A 25,444-nucleotide genomic window follows, 5' to 3' on the forward strand; every position below is an offset into this window, starting at 1 on the left:
GGGGGAGGAGCAAGCACAGGAGCAAGCACAGCCATATGTACCACCTAATTAAGGCGCTCTATTGGATAGGGGAGGGGGCAAAAGTGCAGAGGAATGCTACTCCCAAGATAATAGGTGCGCATTCACACTTGAAAGTGCCGCTCCCTCAAGCAAATACTACATAGAACAAACACAGAAAAAACTAAGATATTCAATAGAGCGCCTTAATTAGGTGGTACATATGGCTGTGCTTGCTCCTCCTCCCATTGGTTGCATGATGCACATGGAGGTGACTATGAGCAGAGCACACTATGTGCGGCATCTTCGCTCCTGCACATAGAAGCCCAATGGCTTAAGTAGGTTTAGCGTAGGACTCGTCTGACCTGAGACCACCTTGGCGCTTGGTAGGCTGGCTCAGATGTATTTTGATCAAAATATATTGGCTAAGTGTCTTAAATTTAGATAACCCCTTTAATGGAATAATTCACAAAGGTTTAAAAAGGTTATCCCATGAAAAGAATACAATGAATAGGGCATTACAAATGAGATATTAGTACAATATACATGAAATAAAATAATTGTTAGTTTTTTTATCTACATCTCTGACAGCGCCCCCTGCTGTTTATCCTTCTAGTCCACCTACTCCTGCATTCAGTGGTGGACTGACATGCTCAGTAGCTTCCCTTCTCTCTTTGCGTAGTGATCTCATAGAGAAGCAAATAACGTGGCCCAGACACAATGCTGTCACTCCTTCATAAAAATATATATCTATATATCTCTCTAGACAGTAGAGAAATTGTGGAGGCAATACAAACCACATATTTCTCTGGAGCTATGTGAGAAACTATTTTTTATGCAAGGGAGGAAGAGGGTAAAAACAGCTAATTGCAATTACATCATAGGAGATGCAGGTGCTTGATATGATGGTCTGCTGCCCACCCACAGAAAGACAAGCGACTCTACCAGCTATGTGAGTAAAAACTCTTTTTTATATTTATGAGATAATCCCTGTAAATGTTGGGGGCATATGCCTACCAATTAGTTGAATGGAGCTCCTCGGATGCACAATGACACCTCCTCAAGACTTACGGAATAATGAAGCCCTGATAACTTGGGGTAAGAACAAACTATCGCATTCGTTCATGCTATTACCTGCTGAACATGGTCGGTCAAACCCACTGACACTGATATTTAGTGTAGCCATTGGCTGAAGCGGGTAAACACGACCTGCCCTGTGAGGCTAGCTGCTGCCAAAACAGGCTGTTTGCCCTTACCCTAATCATTGATAGGTATTTCATGGCACAGAATGAACAAAACATTTAATAGGCTGTAATGAAATATATAGCTTATTATCCTCATTAAGAAAACAAATTTTTAAATCTCCTTTGAGGGGAAACTCCAGTGATTACTATAGTTTCCCATATGAATTGTCATCTGTAATTGTGATGTTCTCCATAGTAGTATGCATCCTATTGTTGTTGCAAGGCTAGCTCCAATCAATCATCTCTGCTTTTCCACGCCATGGGCTGAAGTTTGCGCTCTGCCTGTGACATGCATGCTGCTGCACAGGACACAGTTGGCAGCCTCTCCTGTGCATTTCAGGTTACAGCTTTCCACTCACAATTTTAAATAATTTATATACTGTAAATAGAGATGAGCGAATTTCTCAAAAATTCGATGTGACCGGTTCGCCGAATTTTCCAAAAAGATTTAATTCGATCCAAATTTATTTGCGGCAAATCACGTTAAAAAACAGCTATTTACTGGCTGCAGAGAGCCTGTATAGTGGTGTAAAACACTGTGCCTTGCAGTAACACGCATAAGGGTCTGCTGTGGTAGTAAAACAATACTGTGAGTCAGTATGACACGCAGATGACAGGCGTCTCTCTTAGACTTCACTTATTAGGGCAGTTAAGGGGCCAAAACTGACCAAATAACTCAAGTGTGAACTCAGCTTTACAGGTCGATGTTAGTGCCAGGTATAAAGAATCGTGCAGAGGCCCAAGATCCTACTGTAGTGTGAAAGAGCGCACTCTTTTTACACCGTCGTCAGCTGATTCCACATAGATGTCTACAGAACCTTTTCTATTAAACGCTTATACAATTAGAGCCCCCCTGACAGAGTGGAGAGTGTCAGCAGTAAGTTTGTGTTGCCGTCACTGATTGCCCTTCCTCTGATCTGTCAGAACAATAACCCCTCAAAAAACGGATACTGTCTGTTGACCATCCGCCTTAACTCAGTCAGCATTCGGTCAGTAATCCATTAGTATTGCTAAAGCCAAAACAACCAGGAGTGGATCCAAAACAGAGATGACACAGGAATGGAATATTTGCATGTCTTCTGTGTTTTGTACCCACTCCTGTATTTGGCTATCAAATCATAAGCTTATGGGAGAACAGCTTGAGAACTCCATAAAGTGGCCCAATGACATAGTGTTAAGGTAGCAGCAGCATGAGGAGACCACAGAGTGGCCCAGTGACATAGTGGGGAGCTGGCAGCAGCATAAGCAGACCACAGAGTGGCCCATTTTCATAGTGTTGAGGTGGAAGCAGCATAAGGAAGCCACAGAGTGGCCCAGTGATATAGTGTTGAATTAGAAGCAGCATGAGGAGACCACAGAGTGGTAAGGTGACATAGTGTGGAGGTGGCGGCAGCAGCAGCAGCATGAGGAGGCCAAAGAGTGGCCAAGGGACATCATGTTGAGTTAGCAGCAGCATGAGGAGGCCACAGAGTGGCCCAGTGACATAGTGTTGATTTAGCAGCAGCATGAGGAGGCCACAGACTGACAAGGTGACATAGTGTGGAGGTGGCAGCAGCAGCATGAGGAGGCCACAGAGTGGCCCAGTGGCATAGTGTTGAGTTAGCATCAGCATAAGGAGGCCATAGACTGGCAAGGTGACATAGTGTGGAGGTGGCAGTAGCAGCATGAAGAGGCCACAGATTGGCAAGGTGACATAGTATGAAGGTGGCAGCATCAGAATGCCACAGACTGGCAAGGTGACATAGTGTGGAGGTGGCAGCAGCATGAGGAGGCCACAGACTGGTACAATGCTAGAGTGTGGAGGTGGCAGAAGCAGCATGAGGAGACCACAAAGTGGCAAAATGACATAGTGTGGAGGAGGCAGATGCATTAGGAGGCCACAGAGTGGCTCAGTGACATAGTTATGAGTTAGCAGCAGCATGAGGAGGCCACAAAGTGGCAAGATGACATAGTGTGGAGGTGGCAGTAGCAGCATGAGCAGGCCACATAATGGCAAGATGACATAGTGTGGAGGAGGCAGCAGCATGAGGAGGCCACAGAGTGGCAAGGTGACATACTGTGAAGGTGTCAGTAGCAGCAACATAGAGTTGAGTTAGAAGCAGCATAACGAGGCCACAGAGTGGCAAGGTGACATAGTATAGAGGTGGTTGCAGCAGCAGCAGCATCAGGAGACCAGAGAGTGACCCAGTGACAGAGTGGGGAGGTGGGTGGCAATAACAGTACCCGCTGACAATGGTGGGTGTAAGAAGGAGCACTTGGCATCAGATGTGTGGCATCTGGCGGGTGGCAGCATCATAATAGCAGCTGAGGAAGGTAGCCAGAAGAAACTGGTCTCTTTTGTCAAGGTTTGGGTGAGGCAGCATGGCTGATCTATTCTGATTTATCAGGCATTGGTGTGTGGAAATCCTGGCTGATCCATGCCTGATTCTTTTGGACAAAGGTCAGTCCATGGGTGGAAAGACGAGTTCTTCTTGGGGTAACTATGGCCCCAGCCGCACTAAACACTCGCTCTGAGGCCACACTACTGGCCGGGCAGGACAGCTTTTCCAGGGAAAACTCTGCCAGTTGTGGCCACAAATCCAGTTTGGCTGCCCAGTAGTCCAGCGGACCTTCAATGTGGGGTGGCAGAGTGCTGACCAAGTATGACACCACCTGCTGGTTCAGATTCTGTTACCGGCCTAGCTGCTGCTGCTGGTGAGTAGTTTCTACACTAGGTGGGTGAAAAAAACTGCTCATCAGTGACTCTAGACTCATGTTGCTGCTGATGGAGCTGGTACTGCTCCTACGCCCCTACCCTGCCATAGCAGCCATGGCAGTGAAACGCTAGCGCAGATGCCCCCCTCCCCCCTGGTCAGACCTGCGAGTGGATGGACGATGGCGCAGATAGGCAGCGGCCAACTGACTACATAGGATTTCTCGATAGTAGTTCAGTTTGTCCTCCCTTTTATCGGGTGTAAAAAAGGCCCCCATTTTGGACCGGCAGCAAGTGTCTAACATGGTGGACAGCCAGAAGTCATCCCTTTGCCGAATGGTGATAATTCGACTGTGACTACTGGTGATGAGCAACAGGGGCTATATTCGAATTCGCGATATTTCACAAATATTTTGGAGAATATTCGTTATATATTCACGAATTCGCTATCTCCATTAATAATTTTTTTCAATGCGAAGATCACAATGTAAAATTTGCTTACTGCGCATGACCAGGTACAATGCTTACATTACTTTTGTATCTCTCTCCAACACTCTATAATGTATATATACAGTCATGAAAATAAGTATTCCATCCGTTTACAAATGATTACTTTTTACCTGGTGTGACAAGTAGCAAATCAGCAGGTTACATCATATATCTCTACCTCGACATGAGTATATATATATATATATATATATATATTTATACACACAGCGACGTACAGATGTATGATGTAATCGGCTGAATTTGTCTAAATTCTGAAAATCGTGTGATTTCAGGGGTACCCATTCCCTCCGTCAACCGCAGGTCTTCGACAGAGGATCTGCAGGTGGTGGTGTTGTCTGCCAAGGAGGGAGAGCAGGCCGGACCAGCAGCAGCAGCATGAGGCGCCAGCCCCACTTGATGTAGGCGAAGAGGTGGAGGTGGAAGAGGCTGGACCCTCCCAGCAGCCAGATTCCCCCCGGTCCTGATGATGAAGAGAAGTAGGATTTCACCAGGAGGGTAAATATGTGCACATATATAATTCTGCATCCATGCCACTTAATTACTTGCAAGTAATTTTCATAAATATTTTTTTATCTTAACAGTACTGATTCATTAAAAAAACAAAAGGCAGATGCAGCAGGAGAATGAAGCCAGCATGCAGGAGATGCAGAGGCTGATATGTAAGCAGATGCGGAAGATGGAGGCGCTGCACCTCAAACGGATGCAGGAGTTGTTGGAACTTCATGACCAACTAAAAAAGTGGCCATAGCGGCATGTTTGTAAATAAGTATTTATTTTCTGTTGTAACGTGTGCTTCAATTTTTTAATATTGTTTTGTTTTCGTGTAATTTTGAACGATAAGGTTGCAGTAAGGCCCCATTAGTCCAGCGTCAAACTCATCAGGATCAGGACAGACAGTAGCAGCAGCAGCAGCAGGTAAATGGTAATGGTGTAGTATAAGGCCTACACATAGCTGGTTGAAAATCATCAGGACAGCAGCAGCAGAAGCATTTAAATGGTAATGGGGTAGTATTAGGCCTACACATACCTTGGCCAAAATCATCAGGATAGACAGCAGCAGCATGCCAATTGTAACGGGTTAGTATAAAGGGTAGACATAGCTCGACCAAACTCATCAGTACAAACAGCAGCAGCATATAAATGGTAACAGAGTAGTATAAGGCATACACATACCTCGGCCGAACTCATCAGGACAAACAGCAGCATGTAAATGGTAACGGGTAGTATAAGGCCTACACATAGCTCGGTCAAACTCAGAAGGACAGACTGCAGCAGCAGCATGTAAGTGGTAACTGGGTAGTATAAGGCCTACAGATAGCTCGGCCAAACTCATTAGGACATACAGCAGCAGCAGCATGTAAATGATAACGGGGTAGTATAAGGTCCACACATATCTCGGCCAAACTCAGTCATAACAGACAGGCGCCTGTTCTTTATTTTTAGCAGGAATATGTTCATAGGAATGGGCTGCCGCCAGACCGGGGCAATGGCAAAACTAAACTTATAAACCTCTGACAGCAGCAGTTTTTTTTTGTCTACAGCAGGAATGTGTTCCCATGCATACAAATTGCAATATATTCCTTTGCAATATATTCCTTTATTTCAAAGGGTTTTTTAGATTGTAAAGCCCACAAGAAATAAAATATATAAACACATGCCACGGCACAGCCTCCCCTAAGCGAAGTTTAAGTACACTCAATGGGACCTTTCTCTGGCAGTGACAAAAGAGAATGGTGCCAAGTACAAATACAAATACCAACTCAGGTGATTATTTAAATAAAACTATTAATAATGAATTACAATTAATTTGATTAGTATTGTGTATAAAAAGAAAAAATCCTGTTTACATTTTTTTTACATAATATACAAATATCCATACTGTGAATAGATTAATAACTTCAATTAAACTATGTGAATTCATAATATGTGCTTAACTCATCAAAATTACATTTAAAAAAGAATTATGTCCAAAACCAATTGATTTATTACTAGTGTTGATTGAGCCTGCTTGGCCGAACACCAGTTAGGCTCGAGCATATCCATGCTCGGACGAGTACCGCATGTGCTGGAAAGCAATGATCGAGTCTCCTCCCCGCACATTTGTTGGCTGCTACACTGCATTAAACATGCAGGTAAGTACTGCACTTCTGGACGGATTACGTGTGTTCGGCTCAGTCTTAGGTCAGTGGGAGCTGAGCACAGGAAGGGAAAGACAGTGTAGAGAGTGTTATTGAAAGATTTTTATTAGAAATACTTTTCAGAGACCCAGCAGCAATATATATTTTTAGCGCATCCTGCTCTAAATAGGGTCTAATAGAGGTAATACACATTAGACGAACATTGGCCAAAGCCCTTCTGATTCCCCCCAGGTGGCTGATGCTGGGGGAAAGAGCTGTTGGGCTTGTTTGATTTCAACACGCCCACTCATTTTGTCTACAAGAGAGATGGTGGTCAGAATAAATACTATTACTGTTGACAGTTAACCAAGGCTTATGGCCATCTGTCATACAGTGTCAGTTAACTATTCTATTCAATGCCTATAAGTATTTTGGTGCCAAAAAAGCTCCACAGTCTAGTAATCTAATAACAGTGCAATATTTATTGAGGAGGAAACGTCTCTCTAGACAAGGCTTCTCCCATCAAAATCTGTTGTTTGCCGTGGGTGTAAGGACCCAAGCTTGTAACCACATGCTGAACGCAGAGCTGCCAACATTCTGCAAGTGGTTGTCTGTAATTTAAGCAAAATATATCTGAGCTGAAGCAAAATTCTTGATAATGATCTGGTTAATATGGAGGGTAAAGCTTATACAAGAATTGCCAGGGACAGATTCTTGTATAATTGCGCAGTGGTTTTTGCCTCCCAGTTAACTAAACTAACTAGTTATCTCCAAAACCCATACCAACAGCAAGGAATTGTAAAAAAAAGTTGTAAAAAAAGTAAAAGAGTGTACTTCCAACAAAACAAAATTGTTACAGAGGGCAGAAGATGTAATTATGCAGATCATGCAGCTTTCCCTATTATACTGAACAGAGATGAACACATTTTTTAAACTTCGATTTAAGTTTGATTTTGCTGAATCTTCCATCCAATTCGATTCAGGTCTGAATACATTTGACTCAAATTAAAAGTGCTTTAATTGCATAGAATTGTCTCTCTCTCTCTCTTTATTCTCCAGAATTAAAACATTTAATTTGATTACTGTAGAATCCAAACTTTTTGAAAAAGTTGTGTTAAATGTCCAAATCAATTTGCTTATCTGTAATACTTTATTACTAGGGGAGCAGAGTTCTATTCTCCTGCTTTGCTCTCTCTCATACACATCTTGGTAAATTCTGTAGGATATGCCAATTCTGTACTGTGTACTGTAATAACCAGTTATCCAGGTTATGACACTGCTACTGGGAAGGCTCCTCCATCTGGCCCATTGCCCTGGATTTACATGAATCTTGTGTAGTGTCTATTTCAATGGTTTATGCCTTTACATGTATAAAATTCCTGCTGTTTGAGATTTGTTTCTGTTTCATTTAACACACAGCAAATCTTTCCCTTCCCGAAATGTCAAATCTTGCCTCTTTTCCATAGCACTGCTCATCCTCATCTCACACTTCTAGCGTCTAATATACGTTCTTCACACCCATATGTCTGTTCAGACTTGCCATGTGTGGACTCCACCTGTCTATAATTCATAGACATAATATGTGCTGGAATTTACATCCATTTTCAATTCTGCCTTTTCTTGTTAGACTTATGTTTCCATGGTACTGGAATACAGAATTAAGGAGAGGAGGTGGGGCCCCCAATCCACTAGTTTGCCAAAGTGTGGTTTTGGTAAGTTTGAAGAGAGAAGTACAACAGTTGTTAGAGAAGGATGTCTAATCTATAGCAAGTTCTGTATATACAATAAATGAATTTGCTTTTATGTTACTTTCCTTTATTTGAACCCCTTTAAATAAACCAGTCAGTATGTCTACCCAGTGGCCCGGGAGGAGTGGGAGTGGAAGATAGGAGTGGTAGTGGATCTGGCTGTTACCATCAATCACAGTAGATTTCCTCACACCGTTGCTCCCTAGGACTGTGAAAGGAGGGCCACAATTTTTTCCATCGGGGCATACCTTGGTTCTTGATATCTTGTGCGAGAAGATGCTCTTGGTGACATATAGGGCAGGAAACATCTAGTTAGATCTCCCTATGTTCTTATGTGGCCTTATGTTGTCACCTGAGAACAGATACTGAGGAGCCCTCTTTGTTGTACTGTTTTCTCTAGCCATGGTGGGGGGGGGGGGCTCTTTTTCTTTTTTAGTTACCTTTTACAATCTGGGAATTTTCTTGAGTCCAGCTGGTGGAAATGATACCTGAATTCCTGCACATGCTCATGATGATGTCATATGCCTGCACCATAGGCTGGGGGAGGGGGGGGGGCACTGTGGTTGGGCTTAGATAGCCCAACACAGGGAGTTCATGAGACACTGCACACCAGATTCCCTGCCCACCACACACTTTACCAGGAACTCCAAGAATGTCTCCAGCAGAGACTAAGTACAGTACCTTTTCCCTCAGCCCCTTATTGTGTACCCCTGCTACCCCTTAGTAATAGGGACAGTTAGAGCCAGGTGGGTTTTGTGGTCTCTGGTGAAGTAATGAGTGAGTGAATTGTATTGTGTATGTAGAATTGTGGGTGGGAGTAATATTGTAAGGTATTGTACCAGAATAGCTGATGTGTTGTTGATATATATGTATATTTAATTTATTTCATTTAATGTTTGCGTGTTGTTAACAGATATTGACAGTATCCAGTATAACAGTGACATCTACAGTACCAGGCCCCTTTAACAGTGACCTCCACAGCGGCCTACCCTCTTAACACTAACATCCACAGCACCCTTCTCTTTAACAGTGACCTCCACAGCAGCCGTCTCTTTATTAGTGACCTCCACAGTACCCAGTCTTGTTAACAGTGATTTCCACAATAACCCGCCCCCTTAACAGTGACCTTCAGAGAGCTCTGTTCCCTTAAAATGTGACCTCCACAACACCCCACCCCCTTTAACAGTGACCTCTACAGCACCCCGCCCCTTAACACTGACCTTCACAGCAGACCGTCTCCTTAAATGTGACCTCCACCATTCCCTGCCCCCTAACAGAGACCTCCTGATTTTTACCTTCATTTTTTCAATCCCCATCGGCTGCGGTGTGGGAGGGGCGTGGCCAAACCGAGTCAGGGCGTGGCTTATCTGGACCTGGGGCGGAGTTTTTAAGTCTGTCTTTTGAGGGTGGCCTGAATGGCCAACCTACCTGCCCCCTGAACTGTGACCTCCACAGCACTCCGCTCCCTTAACAGTGTCATCCACAGCACCCTGTGCATGTGGAGAGTAAGGGACTGCGAGCTGCTATTGGCTGATAAGGGTCATGTGACCAAGCTTCTATTGGCTAATGCATTTTTTGGGAATATCTCAGGAACGGTACGTCATAGCGAGGTGAGGCCCGATCTAAAACCTTCCCGGACACCTGATGTACTCTTTTGATTGTAAACTCAGATATATATATATATATATATATATAAGCAAAGGGTAACAACATATGTCACCATTCTCTACAGCTTCAAACGTATGATTATAGACAATCATCTTGGCTATCTCATACATAAATTGGACTAGCAACCATTTAGCATATAATTCGTTTTGCAGATTCTTGTCATGTAACTCCATTGTTTCTGTTTTGCTCCTGGTGGTGGAACAATCTTTTTCTTCTTGTATACTACAAATTACAACCTGTTCCCACATTCCCTAATAGCTCAGTGTGTTACTAGGTTAATTCCCAAGTGAAAGGTCATTGGTTCGAATCGAGGAGCAGCCATGAAGAAGATTTACCAAGAAAAGAGAAACAACATCATCCAGCTCATCAATAGCAGTATCTCGGCCAAGAAAATTTCTAAACTGCATCATGTGAGCGCCATGATGAAGTCCATCCATCCATTCCAAAGCCAAGAGATGAACGTCCAGACAAAATCGACAAGTCATCTCTTCACAAGGACTATCAGTTCTGGTGCGACAAACATGGCAGTGGAGGTGGCTTGAATACTTTGTAATAGTGAAATCACAGACATCCATGCAAGCACCCTGTGATGCGCATTGCACATTAAGTCTGCAATGGTGGCCCACAAAAAGGTTAGGAAGCCTCGACTTTAATATCGCTATAAGAAGCGTTGGCTCAAGTTTGTGTCTGTGTGTTGTTTTAGATCAGTAGGAGGTAGTTAATCCATTCTAAGCCTATGAGTGGGAAGTAGTGGATACTAATGAAATGATATGTAGACGGTCATAGCGTGCACAAACTGGCTACCTTGCTACTTTGTCACTAGGAGCAGAGTGTCACTGTGAAAGACATAAACAGTGACTCCTCTCATATACTAAATATTAAATAGAACGAAGGGGATACTTCTATCGACTACTGAGATTTTAAAATAGTTTCACAGTTATTTTTTTTTCTGGTCAGTTATTGTCTATTTATAGAAGTTAAGTTTTAAAGTTAACAGCACGTGTAAAGAGATGTTCTATGGTCAGATGACCAAATGGTATGAATCATTAATAATGTAAATGTCATACACAAGCTTAGAGGTTTTATTCGTAATTAAACCAGCAGGGCAACTAAACAAAGCATACGTCGAGATTGGTGAAGAAATGGTTCAATGACATTGAAGTAGAGGTGCTGGATTGGCCTTCACCGTCTCCAGACCTAAAAATTTTTGGGTAGAGTTGAAGAAAAATCTGTATTTGTACCCAAGTGAGTCAACCATTATACACCAACATTGGGAAAGTGTAGAAGAGACCTGGGAACAGATTTCGGTCGAGACATTTTTTAATCTGATCGAGAGCATGCCCAGAAGGATTCAGGCAGTGTTGAAAGCCAATGGTGGATTTACAAAATAATAAAAAATAAAATTTAGAATTTTAGGAGCAAAACAGTGACAATGCAATTACATGACAAGAATCCTTATAACTAATCATATGCTAAATAGTTATATAATAATAGTCCAATTATGTATGAGATAGCCAAGATGATTGTCTATAAAATTATGGTAGTCTCACATTTGAAGCTGTAGTGGATGGTGAGATATGGGGCCTCAAAAGTATTTTCTTTGTCATGACTTAACCTGTACACAAAGAAGAAAAGGTAATAGAGGGAGAGATACCAAGGAAAAAGGAAGGAAACTAGGATACCCCTAGTGACCCTTAGAGATAGGCAGAACACTTAATATTAATACTATAGATATTAATATTTGCATATTATTATCATTCATGTATTAATATTCATTATTAATATTCTGCATTGATTAATAATTATTACTTCCATATAGAGATCCAGGCCGAACTGTTTTTAATTAATTTTTTGGGTTCCTTTTAGTGGGACTGTGTTATACTGCGGACTAAGGAAGGTAGTGGGTTGCGGGCAGGTAACATTGGTACATGGTGTAGTGTAATGTTATACCATGCACCCAAGACTTCAAGTTCAGATAAGTAACATAGCTTAGCTTGAGGATTGACACAAATTATTATAATTATAATAATTAACAACAGCGAACCTATAAATATTTGCATTTTTTCGAAAGGTAACAATTTTCTGTGATGTGAGCAAGGAAATTATTATACTCTTTCCTCTCATTTTTATCAGATCTCTTCCTGCAGAATCAATGGCTGGCATTATCATGTTTGCAATTGTGCCTGCCTGTAATTCATTACTGAGGCATACAGGTTTTTAGATAAATAACTGGCCAAGTCGTCTGCAAGTGTGAAGGGTGTATTAACAATATTCCCCTCACTGCAGTCTAAATAGCTTAAGAAGCAAGATACCTTACTGATTCCAATGCTCAGCCATGAATATTTCTTAACCCTCTTTTCTCTGTCTCTTTCTTTCTCTCTGTAGATCATCCAGACATCGGTGTGTCTCTGTAGCTTTCATCCGTCTATGTAAGGAATGGAGCACATGGAGTTGTTTCCTTACTCTAGCTAACCCCAGCTCTGGGGATATTTCCTCAACTTCATCCTGTTTGGTGCATCCTGTTTGGTGCCTGATTTGGACTCTGAGTTCTGTAACCCCAGCAAATAACTCGGAGCCCTATAACCCCCACATCTCCTGATAAAGAGTAAATTTAATAACTTGGTGGAGGAAATATCTACGAGATGGAAAAGGTAGCGAAATATGGTAAGAGATTTTGATTCATTGACCCAACTTCCTAGGAGAGACACAAATTTACAATGTTCCATAACATGCTGTCTCCATGCCTATTCTCTGGATAGAACTTATAAGTATCAGATCGGTGGGGGTCTAGCACCTGGAACCCCCATGATCACCTATTTTAGGCTGAAGAGGCACCAAAAACTATACTGTGAATGGAGCTGGAAACAGATTCAGATGAATGAGAGCTAGGCTTCAGTACACCATCACCAGAAACGACAGAATCTGGAAGGAGGCCACAGCACTCACCGGAGCACCTCTGCCTCTTCAAACAGTTGATTGGTGGTAGTGCTGAGTGTTGGACCCCTACCAGTCACATATTGCATCAATATTATACTCCTGGAAAACCTCTTTAAGCCTAAAACCAAGGGCTATCTTGAAGAGTAGAGTTGAGCGTTGGATGTTCGGGTTCGAGAAGTTCGGCCGAACATCCCGGAAATGTTCGGGTTCGGGATCCGAACCCGATCCGAACTTCGTCCCGAACCCCATTGAAGTCAATGGGGACCCGAACTTTTCGGCACTAAAACGGCTGTAAAACAGCCCAGGAAAGGGCTAGAGGGCTGCAAAAGGCAGCAACATGTAGGTAAATCCCCTGCAAACAAATGTGGATAGGGAAATTAATTAAAATAAAAATTAAATAAATAAAAATTAACCAAAATCAATTGGAGAGAGGTTCCATAGCAGAGAATCTGGCTTCCCGTCACCCACCACTGGAACAGTCCATTCTCAGATATTTAGGCCCCGGCACCCAGGCAGAGGAGAGAGGTCCCGTAACAGACAATCTGGCTTCATGTCAGCAGAGAATCAGTCTTCATGTCATAGCAGAGAATCAGGCTTCACGTCACCCACCACTGTAAGAGTCCATTTTCATAAATTTAGGCCCAGCACCCAGGCAGAGGAGAGAGGTCCCGTAATAGAGGATCTGGCTTCATGTCAGCAGAGAATCAGTCTGCATGTCATAGCAGAGAATCAGGCTTCACGTCAGCCACCACTGCAACAGTCCATTGTCATAAATTTAGGCCCAGCACCCAGGCAGAGGAGAGAGGTCCCGTAACAGAGGATCTGGCTTCATGTCAGCAGAGAATCAGTCTGCATGTCATAGCAGAGAATCAGGCTTCACGTCAGCCACCACTGCAACAGTCCATTGTCATAAATTTAGGCCCAGCACCCAGGCAGAGGAGAGCGGTCCCGTAACAGACAATCTGGCTTCATGTCAGCAGAGAATTAGTCTGCATGTCATAGCAGAGAATGAGGCTTCACGTCAGCCACCACTGCAACAGTCCATTGGCATATATTTAGGCCTAGCACACAGGCAGAGGAGAGAGGTCCCGTAACAGACAATCTGGCTTCATGTCAGCAGAGAATCAGTCTGCATGTCATAGCAGAGAATGAGGCTTCACGTCACCCACCACTGCAACAGTCCATTGGCATATATTTAGGCCTAGCACACAGGCAGAGCAGAGAGGTCCCGTAACAGACAATCTGGCTTCATGACAGCAGAGAATCAGTCTGCATGTCATAGCAGAGAATGAGGCTTCACGTCACCCACCACTGCAACAGTCCATTGGCATATATTTAGGCCTAGCACACAGGCAGAGCAGAGAGGTCCCGTAACAGACAATCTGGCTTCATATCAGCAGAGAATCAGTCTGCATGTCATAGCAGAGAATGAGGCTTCACGTCACCCACCACTGCAACAGTCCATTGGCATATATTTAGGCCTAGCACACAGGCAGAGCAGAGAGGTCCCGTAACAGACAATCTGGCTTCATGTCAGCAGAGAATCAGTCTGCATGTCATAGCAGAGAATGAGGCTTCACGTCACCCACCACTGCAACAGTCCATTGGCATATATTTAGGCCTAGCACACAGGCAGAGCAGAGAGGTCCCGTAACAGACAATCTGGCTTCATGACAGCAGAGAATCAGTCTGCATGTCATAGCAGAGAATGAGGCTTCACGTCACCCACCACTGCAACAGTCCATTGGCATATATTTAGGCCTAGCACACAGGCAGAGCAGAGAGGTCCCGTAACAGACAATCTGGCTTCATGTCAGCAGAGAATCAGTCTGCATGTCATAGCAGAGAATGAGGCTTCACGTCACCCACCACTGCAACAGTCCATTGGCATATATTTAGGCCTAGCACACAGGCAGAGCAGAGAGGTCCCGTAACAGATAATCTGGCTTCATGACAGCAGAGAATCAGTCTGCATGTCATAGCAGAGAATGAGGCTTCACGTCACCCACCACTGCAACAGTCCATTGGCATATATTTAGGCCCAGCACACAGGCAGAGCAGAGAGGTCCCGTAACAGACGATCTGGCTTCATGTCAGCAGAGAATCAGTCTGCATGTCATAGCAGAGAATGAGGCTTCACGTCACCCACCACTGCAACAGTCCATTGGCATATATTTAGGCCTAGCACACAGGCAGAGCAGAGAGGTCCCGTAACAGACAATCTGGCTTCATGACAGCAGAGAATCAGTCTGCATGTCATAGCAGAGAATGAGGCTTCACGTCACCCACCATGTCCGACCATGTCCACGACCATGTCCACGTCCGCGTCCCTTACTAGATGTTTTTCTCATTGTTATGGTTCACCACAACAACAAATATATTATTTGGCCCAATGTATTGTATTCAAATTCAGCGGGATATAAATTTGAGGCCTAGTATTTAGGCGCTGGGTGACCGGTATGGATTTAGTGACAGAATTAGACTTGGAAATGCACAGAAGCGTGTGTGTGTGAAGTTATTCTGAATGACCCAATGTGCACCTTGAATATTATATACCCTTTTAGGGATAGATTTCAAATAGCTCTGATATAGCAGAAACCACTAAATTATGAAATTGTTAAATTGGGAATTGTATTTCAACCCAGAACAAAAAATGTGCTTTGACGGACACTAAATAACTTTCCCAGCCACAACAGGACAGCGTTAACGAGAGATTTAGCAGGATATAAATTTGAGGCCTAGTATTTAGGCGCTGGGTGACAGGTATGGGTTTAGTGACAGAATTAGACTTGGAAATACACAGTAGCGGGTGTGTGTGAAGTTATTCTGAATGACCCAATGTGCACCTTGAATATTATATACCCTTTTAGGGATAGATTTCAAATAGCTCTGATATAGCAGAAACCACTAAATTATGAAATTGCTAAATTGGGAATTGTATTTCAACCCAGAACAAAAAATGTGCTTTGACGGACACTAAATAACTTTCCCAGCCACAACAGGACAGCGTTAACGAGAGATTTAGCAGGATATAAATTTGAGGCCTAGTATTTAGGCGCTGAGTGACAGGTATGGGTTTAGTGACAGAATTAGACTTGGAAATACACAGTAGCGGGTGTGTGTGAAGTTATTCTGAATGACCCAATGTGCACCTTGAATATTATATACCCTTTTAGGGATAGATTTCAAATAGCTCTGATATAGCAGAAACCACTAAATTATGAAATTGCTAAATTGGGAATTGTATTTCAACCCAGAACAAAAAATGTGCTTTGACGGACACTAAATAACTTTCCCAGCCACAACAGGACAGCGTTAACGAGAGATTTAGCAGGATATAAATTTGAGGCCTAGTATTTAGGCGCTGGGTGACAGGTATGGGTTTAGTGACAGAATTAGACTTGGAAATACACAGTAGCGGGTGTGTGTGAAGTTATTCTGAATGACCCAATGTGCACCTTGAATATTATATACCCTTTTAGGGATAGATTTCAAATAGCTCTGATATAGCAGAAACCACTAAATTATGAAATTGCTAAATTGGGAATTGTATTTCAACCCAGAACAAGAAATGTGCTTGAACGGACACTAAATAACTCGCCCAGCTACAGCACTAAGGACAGATTTAGCTGGATATAAATTTGAGGCCTAGTATTTAGGCGCTGGGTGACAGGTATGGGTTTAGTGACAGAATTAGACTTGGAAATGCACAGTAGCGGGTGTGTGAAGTTATTCTGAATGTCCCTATGTGCACCTTCAATATGATCTACCCTTTTAGGGATAGATTTCAAATAGCTCTGATATAGCAGAAACCACTAAATTATGAAATTGCTAAATTGGGAATTGTATTTCAACCCAGAACAAGAAATGTGCTTGAACGGACACTAAATAACTCGCCCAGCTACAGCACTAACGACAGATTTAGCTGGATATGAATTTGAGGCCTAGTATTTAGGCGCTGGGTGACAGGTATGGGTTTAGTGACAGAATTAGACTTGGAAATGCACAGTAGCGGGTGTGTGAAGTTATTCTGAATGACCCTATGTGCACCTTGAATATTATATACCCTTTTAGGGATAGATTTCAAATAGCTCTGATACAGCAGAAACCACTAAATTTTTAAATTGCTAAATTGGGAATTGTATTTCAACCCAGAACAAAAAATGTGCTTTGACGGACACTAAATAACTTTCCCAGCCACAACAGGACAGCGGTAACGAGAGATTTAGCGGGATATAAATTTGAGGCCTAGTATTTAGGCGCTGGGTGACCGGTATGGATTTAGTGACAGAATTAGACTGGGATATGGCCAAAAAATAACCACACTATTGCTGGTTAAATGCACTTGGTGATGGGCGCAGCTTGCCCCTGATGTAGTATATGGCCAAAAAATGAACAGACTATTGCTGGTTAAATGCACTTGGTGTCACAGCTTGACCAACCACACTACTGAGGGTTAAATGCACTTGGTGACGGGCGCAGCTTGCCCCTGATGTAGTATATGGCCAAAAAATGAACAGACTATTGCTGGTTAAATGCACTTGGTGACGGGCGCAGCTTGCCCCTGATTTAGTATATGGCCAAAAAATGAACAGACTATTGCTGGTTAAATGCACTTGGTGTGATAGCTTGACCAACCACACTACTGAGGGTTAAATGCACTTGGTGACGGGCGCAGCTTGCCCCTGATGTAGTATATGGCCAAAAAATAAACAGACTATTGCTGGTTAAATGCACTTGGTGTGACAGCTTCACCCTGATGTAGGCTTTAGCCAAAAAACAAACGCACCATTGAGGGTTAAATGCACTTGGTGACAGGCGCAGCTTGCCCCTGATGTAATATATGGCCAAAAAATAAACAGACTATTGCTGGTTAAATGCACTTGGTGTGACAGCTTCACCCTGATGTAGGCTTTAGCCAAAAAACAACCACACCATTGAGGGTTAAATGCACTTGGTCGCAGCTTGTGCTGGCGCACCACAAGACACAAAATGGCCGCCGATCACCCCAGAAAAATGTGACTGACAAACGGTCTGGGCAGCCTAAAAACAGTGAGCAATTGAGGATCAGCAGCTCAATGATCCACAGCTGCAGATCGATCAGTTAATCAAGTCCTTTGGAGGAGTTAATCTGCCTAATCTCGTCCTACTGTCGCAGCCGCAACCTCTCCCTACGCTAATCAGAGCAGAGTGACGGGCGGCGCTATGTGACTCCAGCTTAAATAGAGGCTGGGTCACATGGTGCTCTGGCCAATCACAGCCATGCCAATAGTAGGCATGGCTGTGATGGCCTCTTGGGGCAAGTAGTATGACGCTTGTTGATTGGCTGCTTTGCAGCCTTTCAAAAAGCGCCAAGAAAGCGTCACAAAAGCGCGAAGAAAGCGACGAACACCGAACCCGAACCCGGACTTTTACGAAAATGTCCGGGTTCGGGTCCGTGTCACGGACACCCCAAAATTCGGTACGAACCCGAACTATACAGTTCGAGTTCGCTCATCCCTATTGAAGAGACAATCCATTTGTCTCTATTTGTTCCAGATTACTTTATAAAACTCTCATAAAGAAACAATATTTATTGTCCATTTTCTTAGCACTTTCCAATAATCTCAATCAAAAGGTTAAAGTTTTATGAATTTATATTCACCTCAATTAAGCTAATGTACAGCTCCTCTCCACTTTGCTTCGGGGAAAAGACTCATTACATTATATCATTAATATAAATGTACTTTACATAATGTGTAGAGCAGAAGGTTTGTTATCAGAGCCATGCATCTGTTTGTTTGGGTGGAAGCATTTTGGTGCTGTTTCTGTCATAAGATTAGCGCTCTCCTTCTGCAGATGGCACAGAGAACACTCTCTCGTCATGAGACCACTGTTTGCACTGTCACTTGCAGCCTTCTGTTTGTGTTCTTGAATGTCTTTCATTTACTCTGGCGCCTGAGCCGCGGGTGCGTTGCCCATTTTATTTTCTAACGATCTTTGGTCCATGGTGTTCTAATATAATAATATCACACGTATTAAAATGAAAAGCAATTTCATTTCCGCGTTACCCGATCTTAAGTTGATCTGCAATTACACTCTCAGGAAGTGTTTGTTTTTTGAAAATATCACCCCTGAGTCTAGGAAAGTTTAGAATATAAATCTTAGAATACCTGTAGGCATCTGTTTATTAAAAAGAAAAAAATGATAACATGTTCTCAAGAATTCTGATAAGGAGTTATTATCAAACTAGGCAGAAAAAGCAGCAAAATCTGGAACAAGCAAAAAATTACACACCAAAGTAAAAAGGGTAGCTACCTTCAAAAAAGAATATACAAATTCTTATTTACCTTTTTTGTCATGTACTTACCTGTGTGAGCTTACATGGTGAGCCCAAGTTCTCTGTTCTGTAAATCTTGTATAGGACCACGCTGCTGAATCTCTACACCTCAGGGCTCATTTCTGGTAACCCGGACATGGAAGAAAAGGGTTTGAATCCACAAGAACTCGCTCCCTCAATCTATATAACCTGTAGAATAGCAAGGGGTTCGCAAGATAGTGAAGCACTTCCTCGTCCGCATAAATAAAATGGTTTATTATTCTCACAAGTATCCACTTGCAACAAGCATATCACAAAGATACAAGATAAATGTTCTCCAAGCTGCCCGACCATGTATGGGTTACCAGAAATGAGCCCTGTGGTGTAGAGATTCAGCAGCGCGGTCCTATAAAAGATTTACAGAGAATTACCTGGTGACTTTAACCCACGTCACTTTTTGGGTTCAGCAGCGCCAAGATTCCAGGCAACGTATCAGACTTTTACTTTGTGACTTTTATTTGTTTCTCCAAGTTCTCTGTTGTAGTGCCACTGGCTGATAGCAGGGTTGGTCAGTCAATCAGTATGCAGGGACGCCAGGCCAAGCAAGGTAGCGCCGGCGTCCGTTCCTTCCTGCAGCGGGGGGATTTAAACAGGCAACTGCTGGCCACAATTGCCTGTGATTGGTCTGCATTTTTTGCTCTCCTTTTTGTACCTCTGAATTTCTGACCTTTGACCCACACCTGACTTTACCTTAGCCTGCCGATTTGACTTTTGCTGTGACTGGTATTGACCCTGTCTAGCATTAGACTCCTTGCTTGTTTCTCATTCTGGGTCTGTCATTTATTTTCTGACTTGACCTTGAGTTGATTTGAATCTGCTTTTGGATACACTGACTCTGCCAGTGTTCTTCCCGTTTAGTCCTGACCTGGTCTGTTCTTCTTCCTCCCGATCTTTGTTTGGATCTGAGCACTTAGTCAGGTTACAGACCATTTCCCAGTTGAAGGCCACTGTTTAGGGTGAATTAGCCAAGCAGGATGGAATTGGAAGAAGAATGCAAAACACTAAATTTGTATAGCTTTTCTTGTGTTTAAAAAAATATTTAAACAATATTCTTTCTTTTCATTGCATTCAATTTCTGACCGTGGGCTTCATCATCATCGGGAAAAGAGGGTTGCAGCATGCCCGTGAGGCAGCGACGGAGCCAGCAAGTTGAGTGGCCGGGAGTCTGCAGGATGGCAGCAGTGGGAGGTCCGTAGCCAAACATGCCTGGGGTAGACCAATCGCTTTGTAGTAGCCTTTCTGCTTGGAAAGTAGTGGTGCACGGAAGTAGCGGCAGTAGCAGTCAGTGTGGAGTGTTGGGGCTAAAATCACCTACTCGGTGCTGTGGCAGTTTTTTTGTTAAGCCGCCAAAGGAGGTAAACATGGCCATATGTAGAATCTGTGGGCAGAAGGTGAAGCGTGGCCAGGGTGCCATCGGTGGCACCATGGCCCTGTGTCAACTTTTGCAGCGTCACCATAAAGTAGCCTGGGAGAACCGTGGCTCTGATGTGGTGGTCCAGCCTGCCGCAGCGACTGCTGCATCACCCAGTGGCATGCACCTGGCTTCAGGAAGTCAACGCTCCACCCCCTCAGCCAAAGGGAGCTGTCTGTCCTTCAAATAATCTGCTGGTCCTGATGCTCCTGCTCCTCCTCCTCCTACTCCTAGTCAGTCATTCCGTCAGCAATTGATCACCAAAGCGATTGCCAAGAGATAACATTATGCGCGCACTCATCCAACGGCGCAGAAGCTGAATGTGCTCCTGTCCAAGTTGCTGGTGCTGCAGTCCCTCACTTTCCAAGAGAACTGATAGTTTGTGCTGAGCTGAGGCGAAGAGTCCCAAGCCGTCATTTATTTGCCAAAAAGGCAGTACCAGCCCTGCACACGTATGTCGAACAGAAGGTGGGCCAGTCCTTGAGCCTGTCAGTGTCTGCCAAAGTTCGCGGCAGCGCCAACGTGTGGAGCTGTAGCTACGGTCAGGGACAATACATGTCCTTTACAGCCCACTGGGTGAATGTGGTTCCTGCACAGCCACACCAGCAACTTGGCCAGGTGACGCAGCTTCCGCCTCCACGTTGCCATGCTGTTGGTCCTGCTACAATGTCTGCCTCTGCCTCCTCATCCTCCACCATGTCCTCAGCCTCCACTGCAGGGACAATTAACAGTGCCCCTACAGCATACCACATGTGCAGGGCACGGCGGTGTCACGCTGTTCTGCACCTCGTTTGCCTGGGTGAACGGAGTCACACAGGGGAGGAACTGATCGGTGTCCTTCATTGAATCCTGGCTTTCTCCGTGACAACTCAAAATCAAAACTATGGTGACCGACAACGGGAAGAACAAGGTGTCGGCATTGCTTCAAGGAGGACTGAGCCATGCGCCCTGCATGGCACATGTGTTCAATCTGGTTGACAAGTGGTTCCTGAAGTCTTTCACCCATCTGCAAGACATACTAAAAATGGCCAGGAAACATGCATACACTTCAGTCACTTGTACACCGCAAAGCACACCTTTCTTGAGCTGCAGCGGCAGAACAGCATCCCCCAACAGAGGCTGATATGCAACGTTTCCATCTGTTGGAATTCCACCCTCCATATGTTGGACCGAATATACGAACAGATAAAGGCCATAAACGATTTATTGATGATCCAAGCAGACAGGAGTACTCCCCTGTATAACTTCAATGTGAGCCAGTGGCAGCTCATGCGTGACACCTGCCGTTTGCTCAGGCCCTTTGAGGAGGCCACATTATTAGTCAGTCGCCAGGACTACGGGATGAACAACGTCATTCCACTGCTTCATGTCCTGGAACAGATGCTGGTAAATATGGTTGGTCAGGGGACTAAAGACATGGTGCCTAGATCTCACGAGCCCTGTGGGGACTGAACTGGAGGAGAAGGACATTGGAGCACAAGCAGCAAAATGGGTGGTTTTTGTACACAGGTGACAGGAGAGGAGGATAACGAGCAGCCGGAGGAGAAAGAGGGAGATAAGGAAGACGAGGCAGCTTACCCAGGCACCCAGTTGCAGTATGCAGTGGAGATGGAGGCAAGGAGTCCCTCCGAGTCACTTGCACAATTGGCCAGATGCATGTTCACTTGCTTGTGTATTTACAGCCAAATTGTCAGGATTCGGCAGAGGGATGACTTCTATCTCACCACCTTTTTGGATCCTCGCTACCGGTCCAAAATGGGGGCATTTTTTACACCCGCTGAGAGGGAGGACAAACTGAACTACTATAGAGACATCTTATGTAGTCAGTTGGCCACTGCCTATCTGCGCCATTGTCCATCCTCTTGCAGATCTGACCGGGGGGGCCCTCTGCGCTCACGTTTCTCTGCCATGGCTGCTGTGGCAGGGTGGGGGGTAGGAGCAGCCCCAGCTCCATCAGAAACAACTTGACTCTAGAGTTTCTAATGAGCAGCTTTCTTCACCTGTCTAGTGAAGAAACTACTCACCAGCAGCAGCTAGACCTGGAGCAGGACCTGAACCAGTAGGTGGTGGCATACTTGGACAGCACCCTGCCACCCCACAAAAAAATTTCTGCTGGACTATTGGGAAGCCAAACTGGATTTGTGGCCACAACTGGCAGAGTTTGACCTGGAAAAGCTGTCCTGCCCGGCCAGTACTGTGGCGGGGGGCAGTGTTACCCCAAGTAGAACTTGCCAAAATGTGGAGAGACTTGTCAAGAGGAATCAGGCGTGGATCAGCTAGGAACTCCACCAACCAATGCCTGATTATCAGACAAGATCATCAATGGTGCCACACCAGCACTTTGACAAAAGAGACTGGTTTATTCTGGCTACCTGCCTCGGCTACTATTCTGATGCTGCCACCTGCCTGATGCCACACATCTGATGCCAAGTGTTCCTTCTTTCACCCACCATCTTCATCTGCTACTGGTATTGCCACCCACTTCCCCACTCTGTCACCGGGTCACTCTGTGGTCTCTTGATGATGCTGCCACTTCCATACTATGTCACCTTGCCACTCAGTGGTCTTCTGATGCTGCTGCCACCTCCACTCTATGTCACCTTGTCAAACTGTGGCTTCCTGAGGCTGTTTCTGCCACCTCCACACTCTGTCATTGTGCCACTCTGTGGTCTCCTCATGCTGCTGCCACCTCCACACTGCCATTGTGCCACCCTGTGAACGCCTCCAGATGCTGCTGCTTCCACCTCCACACTCTGTCATTGTGCCACTCTGTAGCCTCCTGATGGTGCTGCTGACACCTCCACACTGTCATTGTGCCACCCTGTGGCCTCCTCCTGATGCTGTTGCTGCCACCTCCACACTCTGTCATTGTGCCACTCTGTGGTCTTCTCATGCTGCTGCTGCCACCTCCACACTGTTATTGTGCCACCCTGTGACCTCCTCCTGATGCTGCTGCTGCCACCTCCACGCTCTATCATTGTGCTGCTCTGTGGCCTGCTGCTGCCACCTTCACACTGTTTTTGTGCCACCCTGTGGCCTTCTCCTAATGCTGCCCCCACCTCCATACTCTGTCATTGTGCCGCTCTGTGGCCTCCTAATGAAGCTGCTGCCACCTCCACACTTTGTCATTGTGCCGCCCTGTGGCCTTCTCCTGATGCTGCTGCTGCCGCCACCTCCACACTCTGTCACCTCTACACCTCCTATAACGCTAAAAAAGCTACCATGCAAGTAAATATTGTAAATGTAATACTTTATTAGAAATCCACATAAAACACAATAATTATATTCTAAAATACATAAAGCAGCAACCATGAGAACACTGGAGTGTGTCAATAAAAATAGGCGCCAGACATCAAGGGACTAATACAATGTCAAATAGCATCATCGTCACATGGGGCTCATTATAGCAAACATGCGTCCATATATTGCAATTCACCGCAATATATGCAATATATGGACGCATGTTTGCTATAATGAGCCCCATGTGATGATGCTGCTATTTGACATTGTACTAGTCCCTTGATGTCTGGAGCCTATTTTTATTGACACACTCCAGTGTTCTCATGGCTGCTGCTTTATGTATTTTAGAATATAATTATTGTGTTTTATGTGGATTTCTAATAAAGTATTAAATGTACAATATTTACTTGCGTGGTAGCTTTTTTAGCGTTATAGGAGGTGTACGGATGATTCCATGTGAGATACTTATGGAATTAATTTTTTGGTGTTTTACTCTGTCACCTCTGTGGCCTCCTCATGTTGCTGCTGCTACCTCCTCACTCTGTCATTGTGCCACTCTGTGGCCTCCTGATGCTGCTGCTGCCACCTCCACACAGTCATTGTGCCACCCTGTGGCCTTCTCCTGATGCTGCTGCCGCCACCTCCATGCTCTGTCGTTGTATTACTCTGTGGCTTCCTAATGATGCTGCTGCCACCTCCACACTCTGTCACCTCTGTGGCCTCCTCATGCTGCTGCTACCTCCTCACTCTGCCATTGTGCCACTCTGTGGCCTCCTGATGCTGCTGCTGCCACATCCACTCAGTCATTGCGCCACCCTGTGGCCAACTCCTGATGCTGCTGCCGCCACCTCCACACTCTGTCATTGTGCCACTCTGTGGCCTCCTGATGATGCTGCTGCCACCTCCACTCAGTCATTGCGCCACCCTGTGGCCAACTCCTGATGCTGCTGCCGCCACTTCTACACTCTGTCATTGTGCCACTCTGTGGTCTCCTTATGCTGCTTTCACCTCATAACTATGTCATAGGGCCACTCTGTGTACTTCCAATGATGTTCCTACCCTCCCCACTTCATGACTGGGCCACTATTTTGCCTTTCGGCCTGGCTGACATTATCATTTATTTGACCCTTCTTCTCATCTGTCAGAAGGAAGGAAAAATGAGATGCACAACGGATCCTGTCTATGTAACAGCTGTAAGGCCTGCATGACATGGTCCCTACTTTGCATCAGAATTAGCTTATGATTTGGTATATAACCTACACAGAAATGCCAGACCGCTTGTACTGATTAAATACTTTATTACAAAAATCACAGTTAATGTCACAAAAAGAATGTATACATGATTAAAAGAATTGGTACAGGAGATAAAAACGACGACATCACTGGAGGAAACATACAGTGGACGCAAGTCCCATTAATCCTAACATGGCTATTTTGTTGAAATGCATGTATAATATACAATTAAACATAGGACATAGGACAATTACCCATACTGTGCTTCCTCCAGAATGGCGCCAACCCC

The 25,444-nt window shown here is 44.5% G+C and overlaps 1 long non-coding RNA gene across 1 annotated transcript in view; it reads left to right on the plus strand.

Moving 5' to 3' along the window:
* Positions 1 to 8,163: 8,163 nt before the first annotated feature.
* The window catches only part of LOC122936132, a 48,912-nt gene continuing 31,631 nt past the window's right edge, over positions 8,164 to 25,444 (plus strand). Inside the window, exons 1-2 of the long non-coding RNA XR_006388886.1 lie at positions 8,164 to 8,272; positions 12,362 to 12,640. This is a non-coding gene — a long non-coding RNA (uncharacterized LOC122936132). The remainder of the gene's footprint in view (positions 8,273 to 12,361; positions 12,641 to 25,444) is intronic.

This window comes from Bufo gargarizans, chromosome 4 (genome assembly GCF_014858855.1).
Source record: "Bufo gargarizans isolate SCDJY-AF-19 chromosome 4, ASM1485885v1, whole genome shotgun sequence".
NCBI lineage: Eukaryota > Metazoa > Chordata > Amphibia > Anura > Bufonidae > Bufo > Bufo gargarizans.